Below are 25,392 nucleotides of genomic sequence, written 5' to 3'. Positions count from 1 at the left end.
CAGTTCCTGAGCTCCTGATAACACTCCTACCTGGTGATTATTAGAGGGCCATGTGACCCGGGGGTCTCAGCTCAGTGCAGAGCTGACAGGAGATCTGTCTCACTGTTGACAAGAGATCCTATCTCAAGGGTTCCCTGTATTACAGGTTAACATCTTTCTTTGTGTAGTCCCACTTCCTCTCATTCACGTCCTAGCTGTTGATGATACCAAGCAAATATCTTTGCAGCCTAAAATGCTGCCTGTCATCTGTTTCTAAAGAAACCAAGCTGTAGTGGAAGAGCTCCATTTGGCATATGCTTAGTTTGAATTTAATGGGAGGCAGCAAACACACACACACACACACACACACACACACACACACACACACACACCCTATGACTTTCTGTCACGGTTGTGTTATGTTGCCTGTAATGGTGGATACATTATATCAAGGAGCACTGAACCCTTTGTGTTTTCCACAATTTCACTGAAAATTAGTGTAAAATGTTAGATTTTTGTAATTATTGGAAAAATTCAACTCAAATAAATAATTCACTGAACACTATTAAGAAGGAATTGCTACAAATGAACCTGTATATCATTAATAGTCTCCTAATTAAAATATAGTCTTTGTAAATATTAAGACAAACAAACAAACAAAAAAAGAAGTTTAGAAGTCTAACTACATGACTGAGCAAGGGTCCAGGGTTCTCCCTTCATGAACATCCTGAGCCTGTGCAGGAGAAGGGCAGGATTGTGAGGACATGAGGGACCCACCCCGGGGCAGGAGAACCTGCACGTAACATAAGAGAGAGAAAGAGACTTGCTCTCCCCTCCACTTCTGCTCTTGTTGCTTTTGTTGTCTTCTGACATTCTGAACTGTGGCCCCGTGCCATGCCTCTCTGCCTTGGAGCCAGCTGATTATGGACTGAAACCTCCACAAACTGTGAGCTAAATAAGCCTTTCTCGCTTTGGTTTGAAGAGTGAGGTACTTTGTGTCAGCACCGAAAGCAACAACACATTAGGAATGGCAGATTGGGACACAGCACTTGCTTTCACAGTACTGCTTCTTTTCCACTCTATTTACTTACCTGGCATCACAAAATGAAAATGCAGAGCTAAAGATCATCCTAAAGCTGGGCATGTTGGTGGATGTCTGCCATGCTAGCATTCTAGAAGGCTGAGACAAGAAAATCACAAGTTTCAGCCCAGCCTGAGTAGTTTAGCAGCTTAGTGACACCCAATATCAAAAAAAAATTTTTTTTAAGGCAGGGATGTAGCTCACTGTGAAGGCCCTGGGTTCAATATCCACTAAGGCAAAAGAAGGAGGAGGACAAGGGGAAGGGAAAGAGGAAGCTAAGAAAGAAAAGTTGTGCGAAAGATGATTTTGTCTTCAGGTGCCCAGTTCTGGAATTGTCAAGGGAGAGGAGAAGCAAAGTCTGAAGTAAATGGAGCCCGAGGACAATCTGTAGCACACTCCCAAGGACAGCATGTGCAAATGTGTATGCACATAACCATTTTTCAACCAATCCACAGTCAAAATGGACAGAAAACATGGAATAAAGTAACAGTTCACTTATGAAGGTACCACTTTTTTACAAATAAAACTATGAATAGTACACCTTAAAATTCTTTTTATTTTTGGTACCGAGGATTGAATTCAGGACCTATGCTTGCCAGGCAGGCGCTTATGCCACTAAGCTATCTTCCCAGCCCTTAAAATTCTTATAGAGAGAACATAGATCTGAAACAACAACAACAACAAAAAAAACCTGTATGAGAAGTCATACGTGCCTTGAACTGTATCTTAAGATTATCAGGTTCCAGATGGACACTTTGCCGAATTACCACAAAAAGCTAAAAAAGCCTGAAGTATTCCAGTAACAAAACCACACATATTTATCAATAAGTCAAACATGTACTTTATGAGCAATTTGATTACATAAAATAATTATGCTGCTCAGTACAACAAAGCAGCAATTTTAAAATGTGTTTGAATTGTTCTAACTAATGAGTAACAATCCATTCAAATATTATTTAAGATTAGTCAGTACACAAGAAAATGTAAAGTGCCTGGAAACAATCTTGAATAGGAAAGAAACTTAATAGTAATGCTCCTAAACTTGCCGGCAGTCTCAAAATGCTTCTAAATTATCCATAATGAGTTGCGAAAATGGAACAAACCATAGGAGACAAAAGTTTTAAAATACAAATTTTTGATTACTATTGCCAGAAGGAAGACTAATTGCCTTTTGCATCTTTCTGTAGAAAATGATGCGCAGAAAGCATTGTTATATAAAGTGATCATAAAGTCTGTAGTTGAGAATTTTTTGGAAAATATTGCAGCTGTGGTAATTAATATAAATATACATTATTTACCTGGGTTGTAATATTTGCATTATTTTGGTATTTTCTGTTTACTCTATCCTTTTTATTTATTGATTCCAGATAAACATTAACTCACTAACTTTTTCAATCAAAGACTTGTATATTTTTTATAAAGATGGTAACAAAATTGTTTAAGTACTGAGAACAACAGTCCAGAAACGTCTGTACTGTGTGTATGTGTGTGTGTGTGTGTGCGTGTGTGTGCACATGCTTGCGAGTGCAAATTTTATAGCTTTTGGTATTTATAATTTTTTTATTTTTTCTAGGGTCAGCTTTAGGAATCCATGTTTCCCTAGAAAATCATTTATTAAAACCATAAATTTTATTCAGCTTTTCCATTTATTTGCATATTGTTAAAAATAATCAATTCCTTCATTTTCTTTAGTCTGTAATGATTCACCTCTCATGATTTAATCTGTGTGTTCTTTTGTTTTTCTTGATTAGGTTATTTAATAGAGTTTATCTATTTCTTGTCTACCCTGAAAGTACTCAGCTTTTAATTATGAATTCAATGATTATTTTTATTTTATTTTCTTTCTTTGTTCTTTTGAGACAGAGTCTCACTATGTGGTTCAGGCTGTCCTTGAAGTTGCTGAGATCTTCCCACCTCAGCCTCCTGAGTGCTGGGATTACAGGCATGTGTCACCTTGCCCAGGTAACAACTGTATTTGTTTACACACTTTTTCCTTTTGTCTCTGGTATTTCTTTTTTGTCTGGACGTCTTTTATAATTCTTTCTATTTTCAATGATTCTGTGTCTTTTGTCTGTTTTACCAGCATATAATTGAGTTTTGCTTCATAATACAATTTATTTTTTAACTATGATATCTAACATATTCATAGTTATTGACATATGAGATATGTTTAAGTCTTAAAGTTGGCGTTGTTGTGATTTCTGTTTGCATAGATTTTCTTCAATTTGACTAATAATTCACTGCAATGTATATATATGTTTCTTCTGATCTTTTGGAACATTTGCCTATTTCTGCTACATAATTTCTTTATAATTGTAACAAAGTAATATACATGTGTCCATCTTTCTTGAAACAGTTATCAAGGGACCTTTATGGCAATAGTGGCAAAACTGATCCCTGCCTGCATCTTGCCTTATGCTGGCTCTCTATTTTAGCAATTGCATAATTTCTACAAGTGATCATAGTTAAGGGACATCTCCTTTATTCTGGGTTGTGAAAGGTAAGATCGGAAGCACATTCTCACTGCCTTCCATTGTTTTTCAAGCTTCTCTCCCAGGGTTTGTGATTTGCGCCGTTCCCATACTGCTAAATATTTACAGCCTTTGTATTCTGTTCAGTAGCTAAAATGTTTATATTTGTGGCAGACCACGTTCTGCTTTTGAGTGTAATCCTGAGAGCTTCTTTGCTATGGGTTCTCCAGTCATTTTTTGCGGGTAAAATGCACATTCTAGAGGTGTACTAATATTGTTTGAGAAGGTATCATGTCTGCATCTTGCCTCTGAGTAACTACTCCAAATAAATTAATGTGCAATGTGTTAATTATTGTTACTGTCCCACTAACTTGTTTTGAAACTGTCTCATTACTATTTTATCTTTTTTTCTCATTAAAATGAATTCAAAAAGAAATTATAGGAACTATGCACTCAAAAGCATTTTATGGGTTTGTTTTTTGGAGTTTTTTTGTATTTTAGTTAGATATAAAATTAGTATATCTTATTTTATTTCCTTGAAGAAATTGTTTCCTTTTGGTTGTTAGACTAACATTATTGAAGTTATTTAAAGCAAATGTATGAGGGTTAATGGAATTCCCCGAGACCCAGAAAATAAAGCCACCATATCTGTTGTCTGTCTCCAGAAAGCCTGAAACCTGATGTATCTGTGTCTTCCCCTTTGATATTCCCTACTGGGACCACTTTCTAGTGTCGGTTGATATGAGGTAGCACAATGGTTTACTCAGTAGCAGTTTGGTGTAGAATAAGGTCATAAGCACATGGTCCTAGTAAAACAGTCTGTCATATACCTGATTTTTAATTATTACCTATTTTTAACTTAAAATTCCATAATTAAAAGCCTGTGTCGATTTGGTGTATACAACACACTGGAGTGCTCCTCTTTCCCGACCAGGAGGGCAGCGTAATGGTGCCACGCTCCTCTGACCAGCAAATTTGTTTTCTATTCACAACAACTTTACGTGCCCCAATGGGTGGCACATTTGCTTCCTCTTCCCCTTCTTGATGCTGACCTTGTGTTCGACCTTGGATTATCCTGCTGGCCCACACCAAGCTCTTTCTCTCACCAGTCTCTTGAAGAACATTCTTCCAACCTCCTTTGCTAAGGCCTGAATATCCTTCAGAGCTGACCCACTATGAACTCTGCCCACAAGCATCCCTGAGCCTTCTTTGACCACCATCGCCACACTGCACTGTAGTGATTTTGCTCGTGTGGCACCTCCATTACACTTAAACATTGACTTCTCTCAGAAAAATTCTGTTTTTAAATTCCTAGTTTCCCAGTGTAATTTAGGTTTATTCAACGAATGCTTACATTGAAAAAACAAGATCCTTGCTCATTTATTTGTGGCAACATATCACATCAAATGTACATCACCAAGGCCTTTGTTTTCTGAATTAAAGTTCATTATTCATCACTCCCTACACAGTGTTGCTAGTCCATCAACCATAAGTCTTTGCTTGTGTGGTTTGCAGTTCCTCTCTCTCCCCATCTCCAATACACTCCATGAAACAAGACCCCAGATTTCATCTGGTACCATTGCCTTTCCCTTGACTCCACTTATCCTGTTACCAAAAAACTCACAAGTATAACTGCATGCTTAACTAAGCGGGAGCCTTGGCAGTAGCCCTGCATTCTTTCTTCCTGATGTTTCTGTATGTTGTCACCTGTGTTACTCTTCAGGGCTTCTTGGTTTTAATTTGCCTCTGTATCTTGCCTGGTTTCTTCAAGTAGCTAAACTGCTGCCTCCCTTTTTCTCTTGGAAGAGGGAAATTGCTTTAATTATTTCATAATGTGGTATATTTTTCCTCATGATAGCAATTAGTTTTCTTCATGCATCTTAGAAATTGGAAAACAGACATTCCTGGCAATTTAGTCAATTGCTGAGTGACCATATTTCCTAAGTTCTGTGGTAGAAGAAAAAGAGAATCCACTGAATTTGGGAAAAACTGGTCTGAGATTGAGCATGGCTTTATCACTTACCGAGAATGGTCATCGAATTTTATAGAAGAATGTTGTGTTTCTTCTGAGATTGGACTACCTCATTGGGACTAGTGATTCCTGTCTGCTTCGTGGAATTATTAGAGGGGCAAATAAATTTATGAAGGTGAGAACCATTTTGAAACTTGGATGTATTACACAAAAATTTTTGTCATATAGGAAATTTCAAGTCAAATCTATAACTGTTTTCCATACTAGGCATATTTCTAAAAAATCATCAAATTATCCTTCTGACACCAAAATCAACTAAAACTCTACTATTTGAAACAACTATTTGAAGTTGTAATAAATCCTGAACCATGTTCCAAGTTTTGCAAAACTCACTTCTGACACTCTCGCCCAGTCTCACAAGCTGTGATTTAAAGGTTGTGAAGAGTCTTGAAAATTTCCCTGTAGTACTTCTAAGTGGTGAGACAGAAATGCTGAGCCTACCACTCTCCAGTTGCTTCTTCAGGTGAGTGTTCAGTTCCGCATTTCCTAGGAGTAACTTATAATCAATTGTGTATCTGGCCCTGGGGAAAGCCTCACTCAGTCTTCCGGCAGTGGGAGCCAGGAATGGGTGGGATTCAGTTGGTGTTGGTTCTCTTCATAAAGCCCTAGTATGGAGTTTCAGTTTCTTCAATTAAGTGATGATAGTTCCTATCGATGACAATGACTGTGTGCGTTGCTTTAAAGCTTGGATAGTGCCACATATTTTAAGAAATTAGGACAAGTTACATGTTATAGGTATGAAAAGATGACTCATGGTCTCACTAGACAGAACATTAGCTATGGTTAATCCCTTAATGCTTATGTTAGACTCTCCTTATTTTAGTATAGAAAGCATTGTCTTTCCTTTCTTTAATAGATTTCTAAATTTTCTGGAATGTTGCTATATTTGAATCAGGAACTAACTATTAATTGAATAACATTATGCAAAAAGCATGAAGATATTTAATATTTAAAGTTTTCTTTTAGTAATCTGTATTAAAATGCTATCCATATTCTTCCAAATAAACATTCACACAGACATTTATGTACAAGATTTTAAAAGTAAAGCTAAACTAAATCTGTTACCTGGACACATTTAATTTTTACTATTTTATATATTTTTCTATATATTTAGTCTTACAGAAAAACCCACTACTATTATGGACTACTGGAAGTATAGGTACTAAATTCACACACCTATAATATTTAAATGACAATGGAATACACTTCTCTGACAAAACTAAACAAAAAAGGGAATACAAACGAAGAACCATTTTGTATCTGTATATTCAAAATATTTACGATAGATATACAGCTACATTCTCTTAATTCGATGAATAGAAAGATTCGTTCTAATAGTGTTTGTGGACAGGATATCATGTCTGCATATTGTACCATGAAAAACCACTAAGACAACAATATGCAATGTATTAAGTATTGAAACTATTTTGAAACTGTCTCATTGCTGTTTCTTTCTCAATAAAATAATTAAAAAATAAATAAAATAAACAAAAAATAAAATAAAAATTGAGAAGAAATTGAAGACTTTTCTAGTCATCCAAGACACACGAAAGAAAGCAAAACAACAAATTGCTAACTCAAAACATGTGTTTGTAACACAATTAATTGATGTGACTAGGCACAGATCTCTATGAAGATGTTCTTTAGATGCATGTTGGACACTCAAAACACTCAATTGAAATGGAAAATGAATTCTAAAATATGAACAAGGATGAACTAGAAGCAAAAATATAATGGGCTACAAATAGTACCAAGAGGTCTTCAACCTCCTTTCTCATTGGGAAAATACAAATCAAAACAAAAATATAACTTCATAGCCAATTGATTGACAAAAATCTTTTGGATAAACCAGTGCCCCAGGATACCAAATTTTGGACATGCTACTCAAAGGAACTCCTCTCCTCTCCCTGTCCCTGTCTGCGTCTCTCCCTCCTTCCCCTCTGTCTGTCTCTGTTTTTGTAGTGTTGGGACATTGAATCCAGGGCTTCCTATATGAAAACAGTACTGCTGAGCTAGAGCCCTAGCCCACAAAGAATTTTTACACCCAGATATTAAGAATGAAAACCTGTGCAACTTTAGGAAACACTTTGGAATTTTCTAATACAGGCAAACATTTGCCAAGCAGCCTTTTCCCTTTTTAACACATACCCACACTCAGAAGAAATTCATTCAGATGCATGTACCAGGAGACGTGTCCAAGAATGTTCTGAATAATACAAAGCAAAGTAGCCAAAGCTCGGCAACGATCCAAGTGTTTATTGCCACGGGAACACATAAACTGCGGCTTGGTCTGCAAGGGTGCCTGAAACAGCAATGAACATGAGGCAACACATCGGTGTGTCCCTCTGGGTGTGCTCATGCTAGAGTGTGCCTGGAAGACCCAACCCGGAGTGGAGACATAAACAAATAAAAAATAAATGAAATAACCTTGGGCCATGGGGTTACTAAGGATTATAGCAGGATATAAGCCAAAGATTAGAATCAATTCACTTTTGTGTATGGGAGGAACGTATTTAGAAAGATAAGTTACCTTATTTTTTTTAATACAGTAGTAAAATTTAATTTTGCTTCACAGGTGTATTTCAAAATCACACATACACATAAAATATATAAATAACACAAGTTATACAATTCCATATACAGCTTCCTTTTCGTGGGTAGCGGTAAGCAAGAAAGGAGCACCATGAAAGCCTCGGGTACACTCGGGAACGCAAGGTGGTGGGATTCTCCCTACACACCCAAGGTGCCGCACGCCGTCTCTCTACAGCGTGCTGATTTTCGCACCGAACCGTGTCATCGCCAAGTCGCGTTTCTGGTCCTTCATGTCCCAGCTTAAGAAGATGAAGAAATCTTCAGAGGAGATCATCTACTGTGAGCAGGGATTTGAGAAGTCTCCACTGCTTGTGAAGAACTTCAGCACCTGGATGCCTTGGGACTCCCGCAGTGGCACCCGGGTCCTGCGTCGCCAGCACAAGCCCCGCTTCACCACCAAGAGGCCCAACACCTTCTTCTAGAGGCAGTGCCAATAAAGCTGGCGCCTCTCTGCACCTGAAAAAAAGAAATCATATACGCCTACATAGTATGCATGCTACATATATACTGTATGATCTTTATTATATGCTATATTGACATATGCTACATATTTCTTATAAATACTGTGTATGTAATTTTTTATTTGCTTGCTATTAGTCACAGAAAATTGGAATTCTCTGCCAAATTGTTTCCCCTGTGTTTGTGCACTCAGTCTCTTCTGGGCTCTCCTGAGACCGATGTTCCTCTACTTTCAGACTTACTCTCTGGTCCCACCCCCGTTTCCTTCTCTGCAGTTATCCTACAACACTCATCCCACCCAGAACCTTTCTGATCCCAGTTCCAGCATGCTACCCAAAGCTGGCATATCCCCACTGTTCATTCAGCCTCCTCTCCCACAACCCAGTCACCCAGGCTCCCTGCCCTCGGTCCACATTCTGTTCCTTCTTACCCTATCAAAGATCTTTTATTTCTACAGTGCCAATTCATCATGGGGTTAATTAAAATGTTTCCTAAGCCTACCTTTCTCAAGAACAGATACATCAATATAATAGAAAGAGGAAATATAAATATATTAGACAGAGCATAGACATCAAATAAACATGAAATTTGGTTGACATGTATGTCCCAATGCCTTGAAAAAAGTTTTACTCAATGTGATAATCCCTCCTCTCCTATTTCTTTCCTTTGTAGTCTCACAAAGTAATAACTATGATATCTCTCTCTCTCTCTCTCTCTCTCTCTCTCTCTCTCTCTCTCTCTCTCAAATTTGTGTACATTTTCTAAGTTATAAATATAGTGGCCCACCAAGTGCTCTAATTCTGCATCTGCAATTAAACCGACCATGAATTGAAAAGTGTTTCACTTGTTCTGTACACACATAGACTTTTTTGATTATTCTCTAATAATATAGTCTAAAAATGTTTTATGTAACTTTATGCTGTGGAGAACTATAAATAATTTAGAGTTGATTTAAAGTGTGGAGAATATGCAATATACAGATACTAAACACCGTTACATGAGAGACTTGGACTTGTGTGGATCTGAGATTTTGAAGGCTTCCTGAAATCAATGCCCGTAGAACCAAGGGATGATTGTACCTAAAGGACAAAGACTGCTTTCCTAACAGAAACTCCCCGTGCCTTGTCAGATCCCCCCAGGTCCCCATTAAAGCTGGTGTGCTCACCCTCAGGCTGCTGCTGGCTTTGTTGCTCAGAGCTCCCACCTGCAGTCTTTTCAGGAGCGTTACCTGCTGGCAACTGAGAAATCCTGGGAGCTGCCAGGATCCAATGTGTGGGCTGGCAGAGGCTGCCAATGACTACATTTTTTGCCTTGAGGCTGGACAAGCTCTATGGTGCCAACTACATTCCTGAGCACCCCTGCAGAACAAGATTGAAGCTATCCTTGGCCTTGTACTAGGACTTTTCTCTATCTTTCCCTTACTCCCTTACTGAGGTCTCTTTTTAGTCTTATTGAGCATTCCTTAAATAAATCACCCATGAATTTTTCTCTTAAGCTTTGATTCTAGGAAACTTGAACTAACATGTTATTTACTAAATTTGGCATCATATACATGGTTGAGTACAGTGAATAGAAGATAGTAGAATATTTTTTTGAATGTAATTGTGCTAATGCTGCTAGCATGATCCTGGGATATGTGTGTAGGAGAAAGAATAGACACTTTTTATCAATACATATTTTAGAGGGTTCATGGTTATTAAAACAAAACCCAAATCAGAATACTTTATATACAAAAGATAATGGAGGTTTAACAACTTAAATTTGTAGACCAAAAATTAGAGAAACAGGAGGGCTACAAGGACAGCCAACATTTTGGCCCTAGCCTTTCAAGGCCAATGAAGACGCAGGACATAAGAGAACCTGAACTATAACATCACGTAACTCAGTTGTGTCCCAAAATTTCTGTTTAATGAGATTATGGGGCCACAGAGGAGAGTGATCGATGATGTAGAGTGTGCCTAAGGAGAGTCACATGGGAGAGAAAACATTTTCTCAGGCTTTTACAGAGAGCAAATTGGTCAAGCAATGGCCATGACTCATCCACATGGCTGACACTGACAAAGGATCTGCAAACTGATGAACAGGGTTTCAGGATAAGTCCGGAGGGGATTTGACTGACCTTGTCAGATACAAAAGTTACATTTCTTGTTATATATGTCTTGCTCTTCTTTGGTCTTAACCATCCAGCAGAAATGTATGAAAATGAAGTATAAAATGTAAAGCCATATTAATATGCTGAGCTCTAAAAAGCTCAAGTCAGCAACTTCTGACATTGTCAGTTTTATAGAAAACCCATTACTATGATAGACTACTGGACTATGTAGGAATATTTTGCTGAATTCACACACCTATAATATTTAAATGACAAAACTAAACAAAAAAGGGGATACAAATGAATGACCATTTTGTATCTGTATATTCAAAGTAGTTAGGATAAATATACAGCTACATTCTCTTAATTCAATGAATAGAAAGATTTGTTTTAATACTGTTTGTAAAAATGATATCATGTCTGCATCTTGTACAATGAATAACCACTAAGACAACAATATGCAGTGTATTAATTATCAAAACTGTCCTACTAATCGGATTTGAAACTGTCTCATTGCTATTTGTTTCTCAATAAAAATATGGAAAAAAACAAAAGATAACTTACTTTTCCTATAACTAAAAAAAAATCAAGAGTAAGGTGGAGACCAGAATTAATGATAGTTTCAGGTATAGCTGGACATGGGGCACTGGGTGCTACCATCTATCCTTTCATCCTCTTCTCTGTTGTTTACTGTTTTCCTTCCCATATTGGTGTTACTCTCCTGTACTTAGTTTTTTTGTGCATATTGGTCTTACTCCCTTGGTTTCTTTTGTTGGGCATAGAAAAGTGCCTGTGGGAAGCTTGAAGTTACCACATCCTAACTTCTCGTGAGTCCAGCAAGAACAAAGTGGGCATTATAGGTTAGAAACAGTTTGGTTGTGCCCTGCCCCAGGGTTCACGTGACTGGAGTTTGGTTCCCAGTGTGACAGCGCTGGGAGGTGCTGTGGAGCCTTTAGGGAGTGGAACTGGGTGGGAGGCCTTAACCCCTCTGTAGTTCTCTTGAGGTCATTGTTATAAAGGAAGCAAACCTGTCCCACTCAGCTCTCCCTTACTGGCACTGAGGTGCAGTCATTTGTCACATTGGTCTCTATGTTGCTGGTCTACAGACACGGGCCAACTCACACAGGCTATACCATGCCAATTTGGACTTCGAGCCTACACAACCATGAGCTAATGAACTTCTTTTCTTCCTAAATAACCAGTGTCCAGTATTTCCTTATAATGATGAAGAACTAATTAATCCACACTGTCTTCCTTTGAGTAGTCATATGCAAAATCTCAAAGAATATCCTGTCTGACCACATGCCTATGACCAAATGAACTGCCATGCCTCTATGTATTATTCAGCATTTCTGTTGCTGGGACAAGATACTCAATTCCCTTCATTTAAAGGAGGGAACATATATTTTGGCTCACAACTTCAAAGTTTTCAGCCTATGGTTGTAAGGAAGAAATGCTAAAGCAAAGGGGGATGGAAGAGATAGGCTGTTTAACCTAGGGCAACAAGGAAGCAGACAAAAGGGCCAGGGACAAAGGCTATGTCCTTTCAGGCCACCCTTCTAATAGTGCATTCACTTATAAACTCAAATTGGATTAATCCACTAATGAGTTTAGGGTCCCTGCACTGCAGTTGTTTTCTGAAAGCAGCGCTTCTGAACACACGAGCCTTTGGGGGGTAATACTTTTAGGTCTGAACCACAGCGTTTGATGATATAAGAGGTAAGACCACATGCACAGTACTGTGGCCAAGGGTCAGGTGAGGGAAATCCTGTCTGAAATACACAGAATTGAATCTTGTAAGAATTTTGTTTCTTGAGGAAGGGGAATGGGTTAGCAGACAAATGAAAGCAACATCTGTCACCAACACAATAAGCCTGACCAACAATGTCTGTAATCACCAAACCAGAAAACAGCAAAGCCCTTTGTTCTCCCAGGAGGCATGAAGGGCTTCCACTGGGCCTGTTCATGGCACTCTCCCATCTAGAGGTCGCCATATTTATGCTCCTTCACTTCCCTCTTCACTCAGACTTAGAGCTCTATCTCTAAGACAAAATTGATTTGTCACATCAGAAAACTTACTTACAGGTCCTACAAGGCAGGCTTGAGGCCAACAAATCAAGTGCCTAATTTACAAACCCTCAAACATTCATAGTAAATGCCAAATAAAAACTTTCAACTTACCAGTCTTTATTTGTAGGAAGCATAAGTCAACAACAAGGATGCAATGGTAATGAAATTATCATGAATAAGATTTGAAATCTTGTATGGTTTTTCTTTGTATTCCTTTTCAAATATGACTTCTTTATGAGTGGACTTTTGATTTTAATGACTATGTAAAACAGCACCCTTAGATATAGCTTAGAGAAAAAGTTTGGTTGATAGAGATTCAGGTTATTTATTTAATCCCACTGTATTTTTAATTTGGCAACTCAACAAAACCCTTTTTCTCTTCTGGCCAGTATTTCATTTGCCAAGAGGAGGTCTTTGGTACAGCTTTAGTTGGATAAAGCCCTTAACACCCCAAGCCCAAACCCTTTACCTTACTCAGCTTGCTGTCTAGTGACATGCAAAGCTCTCTCTGGTTTATCATGAGGATTAGCTTTCAGATGTGTTTTCTTCAGAGAAAATTTTCAGTATTGAGCTCAAATCTGTGAGGTCCTAAATCCTGTCCAAGTTGAGGTGAACATCTGAGAGGTAGTAGGCACTCTTGAGCAACTTGCAGCTTTAGTGTAGGGAAGGCAAAGGCCACCTGCTCATTTTTGAGACACTGCTGGAGGTCACAGAGCTGGACTTTTCAGTGTCTCCACCTCACTTCTCTTCATCATTACAAATGGTTACCACTCAGAACATCAGAAATTCCCAGACTCCATGGCAGCCTATAGAGTCAATAAATATGCTCAAGGGAAAAGAAAATGCAGAACAAAAGACAGGTGAGCTCAAAGCAGGCTTTCTCCACCTCTTCACGTCAGGCATTGCCCAGGGAAAGGCAAATAAGCTCATGGCAGAGCAGTCAAAAGAAGCGCTAAGATGATCACACATATTCTAAAAAGAAAAGATCCTTTGTTTGATTTTTGTTTTTTGTTTTCTTTCATGGAACATCATTTCAGGGATGGTGAGATAGCAGAGCGGACTAAAGTATCTGCTTAGGCAAGTGCAAGGACTGAGGTTCGATCCCTGGTACCACATGCCACACCAGCCCCTCTCCTAGGGCAGGCTGAGCCTTCCATAGAGTCTGGGAGTGTTGGCATAGGCCCATAATCCCAGGCTGGGGATGCTGAAAACAAGAGGATTACTGTGAATCTGAGCTGCGTAGTACCCTGTAACAATCAAATACATTTGAAACAAATCATTTCAATTCACTTTTAAAAATACATTGAATATAGCTCAGCAGCATAAGTACCTGCTAGGCAAATGCAAGGTCCTGAGTTTGATACCCAGTATCAAAAATAAAATACATTGTATCAGTTTCTATTGATTCTACAAAGGAGCTGGTTTCACTGCAATGCTTTCTAAATACATAAAATGTATTTTGATTATATCCCCCCCATAAGAAAAACATTTTTAAGAGCATTTATGTTCATCACAAAAATGTAGACAATTTTTTAAAACCCTTCTTTATAAACATAACATCTATCACTTAAGTTAATCCTTGTATAGATCCTTCATGTAAGAACCACATACACTAACAGGGTATACCATTATATATGATACTATGACATATTTGACCACATAGAAGTTGTTTGGTTAGTGTTTATTGATTATAAAAATTAGTTTTTCAGGGCCGGCCAAATAGCTCAGTGGATTAAATGGCCTGCAAGCAGGCTCAGGAGCTGAGGGCTTGATCCCCGCCCCACCCCAAGGCACATTAAGATGGCAATTGAGACTGGACATGATAGAGTGCACCTGTAATCCCAGCTCTTGGAAGGCTGTAAACAGGCGGATCACTATGAGTCTGATCTAGTAGTGATCTTGAACACTCTGTAGACCCTTTCCTAAAACACAAATAAATAAAAAATTCTTTTTTTCTGTTTTGATAGTCTTTTCATGTAGTTCAAGCTGAACTTCAGCTCACCATGCAACCCAGGCTGGTCTCAAACTCACAGAAATCCACCTACCTCACCCTCCCAAGTGCCGAGGTTGCAAGTGTGTGCCACCATGCCTGGCTGAGAATATGCAAGGTAGCAAATAGTCACTGAATTCAGCACCAGTGCCTTTTAGCCACGTCGCAATGGATGGCTGTGGCTTTGTATGCGTGTAGACCAGAAGTTAAACATGCTTTCTTAGCTCACGATGTCAGCTTTCCCTTCATTCACTCCACACACAGTCGGTTGTCCCGCCCACACATCCAGTGCTGTGTTGAGACACACAGGTGCCGACCCTCATCACAGCTATTCACTGAGCAGCTGCTGTTCACCACGCGATGCTGCACGGCTTGTGCCCAAATGTTGAGCCAGAAATGTAGAGGGGAAAACCAGGTATCACACTTGTGTTCTTGGAGTGTTTATTCTAGCAGGGGAAAACGAACTCGGAAGTACTCCTCAGGTGATTTTTGCTAAGAATCAATTTTTTTTAAATTTGCAAATAAATAATTCATGATTTCAATAACAAATTAAAGGGCTGGGGAGATAGCTCGGTGGTCTGAGCCCCTGCCAGGCAAGTGCAAGGACCTGAGTTCAATCCATGATACTGCATGACATGCTGCTGTTTAGGCCACCCAAACTGGGAATGTTGGTGAATGCCTGTAATTCTAGCACTGGGGAGGCTGAGGCAAGAGGATCACTATGAGTCTGAGCTGTGTAGTAAAGCCCTCTACCAAATAAATAAATAAATAAATAAATAAATAAATATTAAAGTTGATTCAACTTTATTTCTTTGGTAATGTCATTCCCACTGACACTTTAGTTTACTATTACAGGTAGAAAAGAGGACATGGAGTTATGGTCAGCATCTAGGAAATTTTCGATAATAATGTGGTGCTCTATCAAGACTACTATTACATGTGTACAACAGTCTCAATCTAAACTTTCTGATATAATTGACAAGCAAGGAAAAGAGCCAAGGAGCTCTGCTTTGAACAGTTCATCATGATAGAGGCTCTGTTGCCAGATAACACCCACAGAATGAGTCCTGGACCTTCTGCTAATACCTACTGTTACAGTTTCTGAAAGCAACTTGAGCTTTGTTGGTATTGAGATCAGAGAAGGTGAGCAGGCATGAAGTATGATTGAAAAAACTCCCTCAAATCTTCACTGGGAGAGTGTCTGTGTTGGGCACAAGGATTTAGCCAGGAACGGATCTCCTCTTCCTGGTGGGTGCTTCCCCTTGGAGAAAGACAAAAGTGGGCCAAATTATGACCCAAGCAGCTGACAGCTGACAGCTAGGAGAAGCAGTCACCACTTTGCAGAATTTCACCAACAAATATTACTGTAGGGCAAGGGTGGTCGGTCCTGTGGAGAAGAAACTCAAAGAAGACCCAGCCTGGGAAGGTAGACATGCGTGTATTCAGGGGCTCTAGAGAATCAAGTAGGAGAGGAAGCCACAATGATAAATTGAAGCCATTTATAAACATCTGATGGCACTTTGCTTTGGCTTAATTCTGAGGACTCAGATACAAAGAAGAGTGTGAATACCCTTGTTATCACACTGTACCCTTTTAGAAATATTTCTTGGAAGTCCTTATTTATTCATTTTAATGTTCCTTCTTGGGCCAGCCTGATAGTTCAGTGGACTAAAGCACCTGCTTAGGCAGAGCACAGTGGCCAGGGTTCAATCTCCAGCCTGCTGTTCTGACCCCACTCCAAGAGTGTGCTCAGAGTGCGAATGACACTGGATGTGGTGGCATGTGTCTGTAATCCCAGTGCTTGGGAGGCTGAACACAGGAGGATTGCTACAAGTCATATCTATGTAGTGAGACCTTATAGATTCTGTATCCCCTGTACTAAGTGCAAAAAAGAAAAAAAAAAAAAGGGAGTCATTGCTGAGAGGTATCAGGAATAAGATTTGGGTTCTACCCCTGACTTCACCACAAAAAAAAAAAAAAATCCTTCTTATTGGATGAAAAAAAAATTATACCTCTTGAATTTGAAGTGCAATGAAGAGCATTCTCAGGACAAAGATAGAACTAATAAAATGATAAAGGAATATGAAGGTATTAAGAAAATGTCACATACAATATGGCAAAACAGAATTTGCACCCAGAAATGGAAATTTGACAAACAGCTTCCAGAATTAAACAGGGGAGCCATGGAGTGACAAGGCTAGATTTGTAAGGCTCGGGGCAGGCTGCACTTTGCTTTCCAACAGTCATTCAAGTATCAGAGAAAGGTGAAGACAAGGGTGAGACTGTTGGTTGGGAGACTACAAAGTGCTGTAGTCCAAGAAAGAGCCTGAAAATTGAAGCCACAGCAGGGACCCTATTGGCAGAAGCTGAGGGACCGATGCAAATGCCTATTCCCCGCTTCTTGTCTGCCGGGCAGACAGGCAGGAAATGAAGAGAGATGGCTGTTCTTCAGATTATAATCATTTATGCTTCCTTTTCCAATTACTGGTATTAGAATCATAATGTTGTATGATAGTGGTGTTTTCTCCCAGTGCCCGGAAGCGGATACTCTAAGTGGTTATAAACATCTTTTCGAATGGACGAACCACAGAGTATGAAAATGGACTTTCTGAGTTAGTCATTACTGCATCTGGTCATAACTGTCAGCCACTTACAGCTGGCCACATGCAAATAAATGCAACTTTGAAGTTTATCAATGCCATCAAATATAAAAAAGGAACCATTTATTTATGCCAGGTGAACTGGTGGTCTTTTTTAAAAGTATTTTTAAAGAATACAAAATAGTGATTTAAAAAAACAGCATTAGATACAATACAAAATCTCACTAAACAAACTAATAGAAATTCAACAATAGTTGGTATAATCCATGATGCTTTGTTATTGTTTTGGTGTGTTTTTTTTTTCTTTAAATGAAACTTGCACATTTACATCTTATAATCTGAACAACTAATTTGAAGAGTTGATGGTCTTTCGAACTCTCTTTGACGACCTGAATAACCCAAGACTTGATACTTTCAGTAAAGACAGGCAATGGTAGGGAGTGGGGAGGGGAGGACAGCTTGAGTAGTCCTATTGAACTTTGACCATTTATTATCTACTTTGAGTCCCTATTCTATTGGCATCCAAGTGATCCTCAAAAAGCCACCCTTCACGAACCTTAGTCTTTGACCTTCACAGACCTGACTCGAACTCTTGCCTTCCGGCTGAATTCAAGTCTCTGGCTTAGCCAATCAAAGCTTTTCACCCTCTGCATGATCATGACTGCTTCAAAGACAAGCAATGATACAAAACCTACCCAGAGGAGCTCAGTACAACAGCCTCCTGGGACTGCTTGGTGAAGCAGTGCTTTCTCTAATGTTTAAAAGTAAACTGGAAGCGCTGAAGAGGCAGCGAGAGAATCAAACCCACCTCAGAGAAATGGACCTCAGAGAGAAAAATTCTACATCCTGATGATGCTAATGGGCCTTGCCCACCTAGTTTCTCTTCCTGGACTTTTCCATTTTGTGAGAAATTACCCACTTTCTTTTGTCATCTCAAGGCAATTCTAGTTGAGTTTCTGAAACCTATCACTGAAATCCATCAAGCCCCACTCCTAAGTCCAAATATATAGATAGGATGGTTTGGGATGTATGCATGTTGAAGGAAAGAGATGTGAGCAAGAGAAAAAGAGGCACCTGAGCTCTGCTTTCAGCCCAAAGCTGTAAGCACTTACTACGGATTTGTTTTATGAAGAGAGGTGCTGTATGTGCAAGGCTGCATAGGGTCTAGGGATCTAGAAACAAGAGCATGCTTTGCATCCTTCAGATGGTTGTAATCAGAGCCTGGTGATAGGACTCACCCTCTGACCTTGTGTCCACTGAAGCCAGATGCCCTGATTGCTTCACTCTTACACTCTACATGTGTTGCTCACTCCAGCCCCAGGGAGAAAATTGACACCATCGGCTGAAAGCTCCCTCGGTGTCCCTGTCGTTTTATGTCAATGTCTTGGTACAGTTAGCTCTCAGGAAGTGATTTTTGTATGTAACTGTATAGTAACAAAATATGAAAAGATGCAGAGATGAAAAATCAAAAGCTGGAAGTCCATTACTTCCATTGGAAGTAATGCCAATGGAGGGATGGACTCATAGACCTTCCCCCACAGCCTCCCCTCTTCGCACTGTATTTGTCCACCTGGAAATCACACATTACAAAGATGTGTGAAATTTAATGTAGAAAGCAAAGAATCATTACTACCAGAGCAAGGAGGTAAAGGAAGGAAAAAGGAAATGCGAAGCAGAAAGAAAGGAAGGAGGAAGGAAAAGAAAGGAGAGGAGAGAAAACAAGAAGGGAGGGGGAGGGGAAGAGAGGCAAAAGGTCATATTGGTCGCCTCTTAGACTTTGTTGGCATGGAAACATGATGTATCTTTCTCTGAGCAAAGATTCCAGCATACTTGCAATACTATCCTGTATCCATCTCATAAAATCACCTCTGGCATAGATCACAAAAGCCTACCCAAAAAAGCAAGATGAAGAAAGTCTGTATTAAAAAATTGGGCAGATGAACCCTGGAAATTCACAGAGAAGTCTGTATCCAGGCTGGAAGCTAGAGTCCAGGAGCCAAGCCAGTGGGAGGCAGTTGCTGCCTTGCTTTCCCACTTAACCAGCAGAAATCATGTCATTTTCAGGTCTTGCCTGTCCTCTCTTGGAGTGAGATGTATGCACTTTTGTTCTTCATCCACCTGTGGAGGACTCTTCTCTCTCCTGTCTCCTAAAGGGAAGCACAGAGGCTGCAAGCACAACAGGAATTCAGCATGCAAAACATCAGCGGTGTGGATCCCTTTTTCACTCTTGTCGTTGTGCACCTTTTTCTTCCTGCCTTAGGAAGCCTCAACTCCAGCCTTTCTGGAGTAGCTGCTGAGTTCTTAGTCTACCTTTTCAGAATCAGGGGCACACATTCCCATCCTTTCCTCTGGAATTAAAATCCCAGTTAGATAAAGCAACAAGACTCATTCCATCTCAAGCACAAGATCAGAGGTGTACACACAAAGGCAGGTTTGAGGGAAGGAGTCAGAGATACTGTAAAAATGGCAGCCAGGAAATAAATTGATGATGCTTACAACATATGCTAAAATTATGAAGGCCACAGGACCCAACAGAGGTCACCTCACTTTTGCAATGGAGTCATGAGGATGGGAGGAGGCTGCCATTGATACTTAGAATGCTTACTTTAGAAATAAAAACACATAGGCTGTAAAATAATATCAGACTCAAATTCATGCTTGATTTTCTAAAGACCCTTCAGCACAACTAATGTGTATATGCTGGTGAATGATGACAGCAGATCCTCTAGCCTGTGGCCACCCTGTGAACGGGGCTCCCATCTCTTACAGGACTGCAGTGAACTCTACAGAGGTCAGAAGAGTAGTTATTTCAGGAAGGAAGTGGAATTATCAGGCTGAGAAATGCAGGGTGTGTTTGGGAGAGACTGATTCAGAAATTGGATTTGGAGTACTAGAAGTGAAGAATGGGAAGAATCAAAGAGACAGTCTGGGGCCAAGGAACACGCAATGAAGTGCCATGGGAGGCTTTAGAGTGGAGAGTACTCTAGTCAGATGAGTATTTTCTGAAAAGTCACTTCTGAGCCTTAGTCTTAGCATGAAGTCTACGGAAAATACTTCAGCAAATTAACCTGTTCCCAACTTTTATGGGAAGGTTGTGACATGGATAAGGCAGAAGTAACCAGGTACCTCAGACATTGGAACCCCATTTGCCTTTGACCAAAGACTCCCCCAAGTTTGGCAGGAGAAGAAGGTATCTCCAATTCTAGGCCTATTGGAGTCCACCAAGTTTTCCCCTCGAGGGAGAGTTGCCAACTCATCAGACTAGAAGCACTGACAGCCACTTAGAGAAAAATCATACCTTCCTCTCTCGCCCAGCCCAGACAAAAGGGAGGTCAATCAATAACTATGAAAAATTTAGATTGAGGGGGAAAAAGAGAAATTGGATGCTTTCAGTTGCTTGTAGCCTAACAACATGCTTCAATGTTACTCTGGAGCAGAATCTAGCTTTTGTAATCACCCAGTGTCTGGCAGAAGATCTGATCCCGATATGAGCCATTAGTGCCTTCATGGGCCCCACCAATAAATATGAAGTCCACTCTACCTCTCTGTGACCTCACTGCAGTACCCAAGTATAGTGTCCTGTTTCCTCCCCTTCACAGACGACATTTCCCTCGCCATTTCGAAAACTTCCTTACCCTTGTCGACCTTTATCACTCTTCCTCTATCCTTATCAACCGCGATCCAGCCTTGACAAGCATCATCCACCGTGGTTTACCCTCATCCATCCTTATCTAGTTTCAGTTACCCTTACCTATGCTCAGTGACCCTCATCTACCCATGATTCTTGGCTAATTTCATTTTTCTCCAAGCATCCTTGGCAACTCTGGACTACGCTCCCTTCTTCCTGTGAACCTTTAGTTTCATGACCACTGTCATCCTTGTGCCTACCATATCATAGCAATGGTAACAATAATGATTCCCCAAATACACTGCATGTCCTCAAGAGACAACTTTGGAAAGAAGGATTTGCAGGAGGGCCCAGACTTAGGATGATTCAACTTAGTGATTTTTGAACTTTCCAGTGATGCAAGAACAGTATATATTCAGTAACGTGAGCACCTATCAGATTGCTGTTTTTCCACTGTCAGTAAAATATATATATATTACCCTTTTATAAAAGAGATAGTCACCCTTTTATTATAAAATAGACTTTATATCAGATGAGCCTTCTCAGCTATCAGCTACTGTAGATGTCCACAGCATCTTTAAGATAGACTAGGCGAAGCTATGACATATTAAATGGATTTCAATTCATAGTGTGTTCAGCTTACAATGGATTTATCAGAACAGGACCCCACCAAAAGTCAAGAAGTCTGAGTATATAATCTTAACCCTTTATGTTTAATAACAAAATCGTATTATATCATTATTACCTAGTCCTCATAAGAATTTTGAACAACTGAGATTTTCCTCAGATGAAGAAATTTCGTGACTTCTAAAGTTAGGCCACAGCTGAGTACGGGAGCAAGGCCGGCAGGCGTGCTGGGCTTCCTGCGTGCTGTTCCTGCCGCGGCTACTCCTCAGGGTCCCGCCGCAGTGTGTCCAGCTGATCCACGCACGTGGTACTTGGCACACACAAGGCCTCACGCTTATGGACCCATGAGGAAGCCGCTTCCAAACAAAGCTTCTGAAGCTCAGGGGGCCTCAGGGACCCCTGAAGCCATCCACCCAGCAAGGGGCTGGGTGGGACTGGGAAAATGCCCTCAAACTCTGCCCCTGTCTTCTGTATCAGAAATAAACACATTTACATTCTCATGGTATCAGAGTCATCTACATTTATCTTCCTCATAAATTTGCATATTTAAAAAGAAAAAAGTTTCAATTCCAAGGGAAAAAAAATATTGTCCGTTGGAATGATTGTCTCAAAAACTGTGCTCAAATGATTAAAGTTTCCACAGCTCCTCAAGTTACACTTTGTACTTCTAAAGTCATACCTATCTCTAACGCCAAAAAGGAAAATAGGTCACATATTAAAATTTCTCCCTTCTGCTATGTTTCCCTCTATTATTTTTCGCCTCTCTCTATTGCACAGCACATAATCTCCCTTGAGTTAAGGCACAAGAAATGTGAGATACTCTGTTATGCAAATTGCAGGAGGAAAAGCAGGGTCCGCAGTGGTGAAGGTTTTTGAATTATTGAGCTTTTGGGTAAGTCAAAAGAGTAGGCAGTGACCGAGTATGACCTTGCCAGCAAACGGAAGATTCTTAAGGAACTGTATTATGAAGAAACCCCAGGGTGGATGTGGAGCTCATGCTGACCAGACGCAGAGCACGCAGCGGTAGTTACTGTGCACGTGCTGGCCCAAGACCACATGCTCTCAGCGCTCAGCCTACCACTCTACCTGCCTCAGTTTCCTCATTTCTCAAAAGAGAATACCAACAGAAAGAGGAGCCATCCCCAGTGGGAGAGAAGGAACCACGGAGTTAGTATGGACGGCTGATTTCAAGAAAGCAACATATTAAACACGGCACGAATGCTAAGAATCGCCCTCAGTGAACCCTCCTCTTGGGGCTCTGGGGCCGCTTCCTCGGCTGGGTGAATTAGGTGATTTTACCTGCAGGGCTCAGAATCTCATTAGGTAGCAGCAAGAATAAAGAGCATCCCGTCGAGTGTACAGGAAGCAGAACAGTGAACAAAGGGTGGGGGGGGGGAAACACTGTGAGCATGTGAGAAAGGATTTCTGGAGCCTTCAAGGAGGGCCCAGGGCTGGGGGATGCTGCGCCGTTTCCCAGTGTCGGGCTCCTCTGTTGGGACAGCGAATTGATTCTACTTGGTTGGGTGTCTTCAGACGCAACCTAAGTCCCATGTTTCCAGCTGTGCCTTTCTGGGTGGTTTTTTCAAAGATGCTGCCCAGTCACAGACTCATGAGAAGTAGAGACAAAGTTGGACATTCTGCGATTCATCTTGAAAGAGCTTAGAATTCCCTAAGGAACTCCAGCTCTGATGCCTTTTCATTTCACTAATCCTTAAATATATAAAGTAATACACACTTTGTAGAAATGTTTGTGTTCTTTTGATTTGCACCATGTGTTCCGCCTCTTATCACCTTTCCTAATGAAGGGTAAATACATATAAATTTATTTACCAAGAAAGGTGGGATTTAAGGAAAAATCAAGAAATGGGAAAAAAATTTTACAGCTGGGTTTCCCCAAATTAGATGCACGTAAAATCATTGGAAGTTTGTTTTTAAAATGCAGTCATGGAAATACTATTGACATGCCATAAAATTCACTCATTTTAACTGCACAATTGAACAGCTTTTAATGAATGTACCTAGTTGTGCAACTGCTACCACAGTGCGGTGGTAATATCTGTCACCCCCAAAACTCTCCATCATGCAGAGAAAGATTTTAATTTTGATGTTAACTTTGCCTCATTTTATTCTCAAATTAAAGTGGAAATTACTCTTAACAGTATGAAACATAATTTCCCCTACTGTATGAATGCATTCACGCACCTTTGTACTGTCTCAGCCCATTCAGGCTGTTGTAAAAATAACACGAACTGCGTGACTTGGAAGCAAGAAATACTTATTTCTCACAATTCTGGAGTCTGAGAATTCCAAGATCAAAGTACCGGAAGACTTGATACCTAAAGACTTGATGCCTGAAGAGGCACCTTGGTACCTGTCCCTCATCCCCGCTGCCTTCGTTCTGTGTCCTCAGTGCAAGCCGCGTGGTAGCACTCTGGAGTCTTATTTCTCAGGGCACAGATCCTAATCAGGAGGGCCCCACCCTCATGATGTCGTCATACCCCGAAATTCTGACCCTTTAATATCATCACCTTGGAAGTTAGGGTTCTAGCTTATCAATTTAAGAAGGGCATAAACCTTCAGACTATAGTAAGTGATACAAAAATTTACATATCACAGAAATATTAATATATATATATATATATATAACTAGCCTTATGTCACAGCTTTTGTTTTGAAGCAAATGTGATCGCACGATAATTATCTTCCATGACCTGCTCTTTGAGTGAAAAATGCATCTCTGAGAAATTTTCATGTCAGCTCACTTCTCTCATTCTCTTATGTGTCCTTAGTATTACAAAATATAAATAGAACATAATTCACTTTGCTACCATTTCCTTTTTGAAGAAAATAGGAGCTATTGCTAATTCTTCATCTTGAAAAATACGACAGCAGATCCAGCCCTAGCCCAGGCCCAGGAAGTGTAAGGGAGAGCTTCCTCTCCCTGCTACTCTACCTTGTTCCCTTCAGACTCAACTCAGGCCTGACATACAGGCCTGGGGTGAAACCCTTCAGCTGCAATCCCAGCAGAGAGTGTAGGGGACAGAACCACGCAGCTAGTTCAGGAGCAGAACATCTTGCCAGAGGGGCACAACAGGTTTACTCCCAAGGGTGGCAGCAGGAAGGAGCTGAGCAGAGTAGCAAAATCCAAGCCAGGCACAGCTGGATGAATTAAAAATTTGTACATCTGCACCTGAATTTCAGTAGGTGCTAAGGTTATAACTGCACCAAAGCTCTACAACAAAGGTCAGAAGACAGTGCTATACAAAATGACAAAGAGATGGAGCAAAATGGAATCTCAGACCCCAAGCCCACCCATAACAAGTACAGAGGACACTAACACAGAGAAATTGGGAATCACATAGCTGAAATCAATGAATCAACAGCTTCTGAAATAAAGAAACAACTGCAGAAAGGTATAGAGGAACTCAGATTGGAAATGAAAAAAGAAATCCCTCAATTAATAGCATTTGCAGGAAAAAATCAGATGCAGAAACATATGGAGGAAGCCCATTGCCCACCAAGAACAATGGCAGAGGACACTAGCTCAGCTCTAATATATGACTTAATAGTGTTGAAAGTAAGTACACGATAGCAGAAAGTTATAGAGGAACTCAGAGAAGAATTCTCTTCTGAAATAAAAAAATTCTCTGAACTCATAGCATCTGAAGTAAATAATCAAATACAGAAACATAGGGAGGAAACACAATCTGAAAAAAACTCTGCAGTAAAAGAATTAATAACTGCTTCTAAAGAAGACATTGATAAAAAAAA

At 40.1% G+C, this 25,392-nt stretch overlaps 1 pseudogene; it reads right to left on the bottom strand.

Annotated features, from left to right (window-relative positions):
* The window catches only part of LOC101563170, a 178,272-nt pseudogene extending 173,521 nt beyond the window's left edge, over positions 1-4,751 (bottom strand).
* Between the last annotated feature and the right edge of the window lie 20,641 nt (positions 4,752-25,392).

The sequence above is a fragment of the Octodon degus genome, unplaced genomic scaffold (assembly GCF_000260255.1).
Source record: "Octodon degus isolate 3935 unplaced genomic scaffold, OctDeg1.0 scaffold00006, whole genome shotgun sequence".
Lineage (NCBI taxonomy): Eukaryota > Metazoa > Chordata > Mammalia > Rodentia > Octodontidae > Octodon > Octodon degus.
The sequence above is the reverse complement of the archived record's forward strand: the minus strand, read 5'-3'. Positions and strand labels throughout refer to the sequence as shown.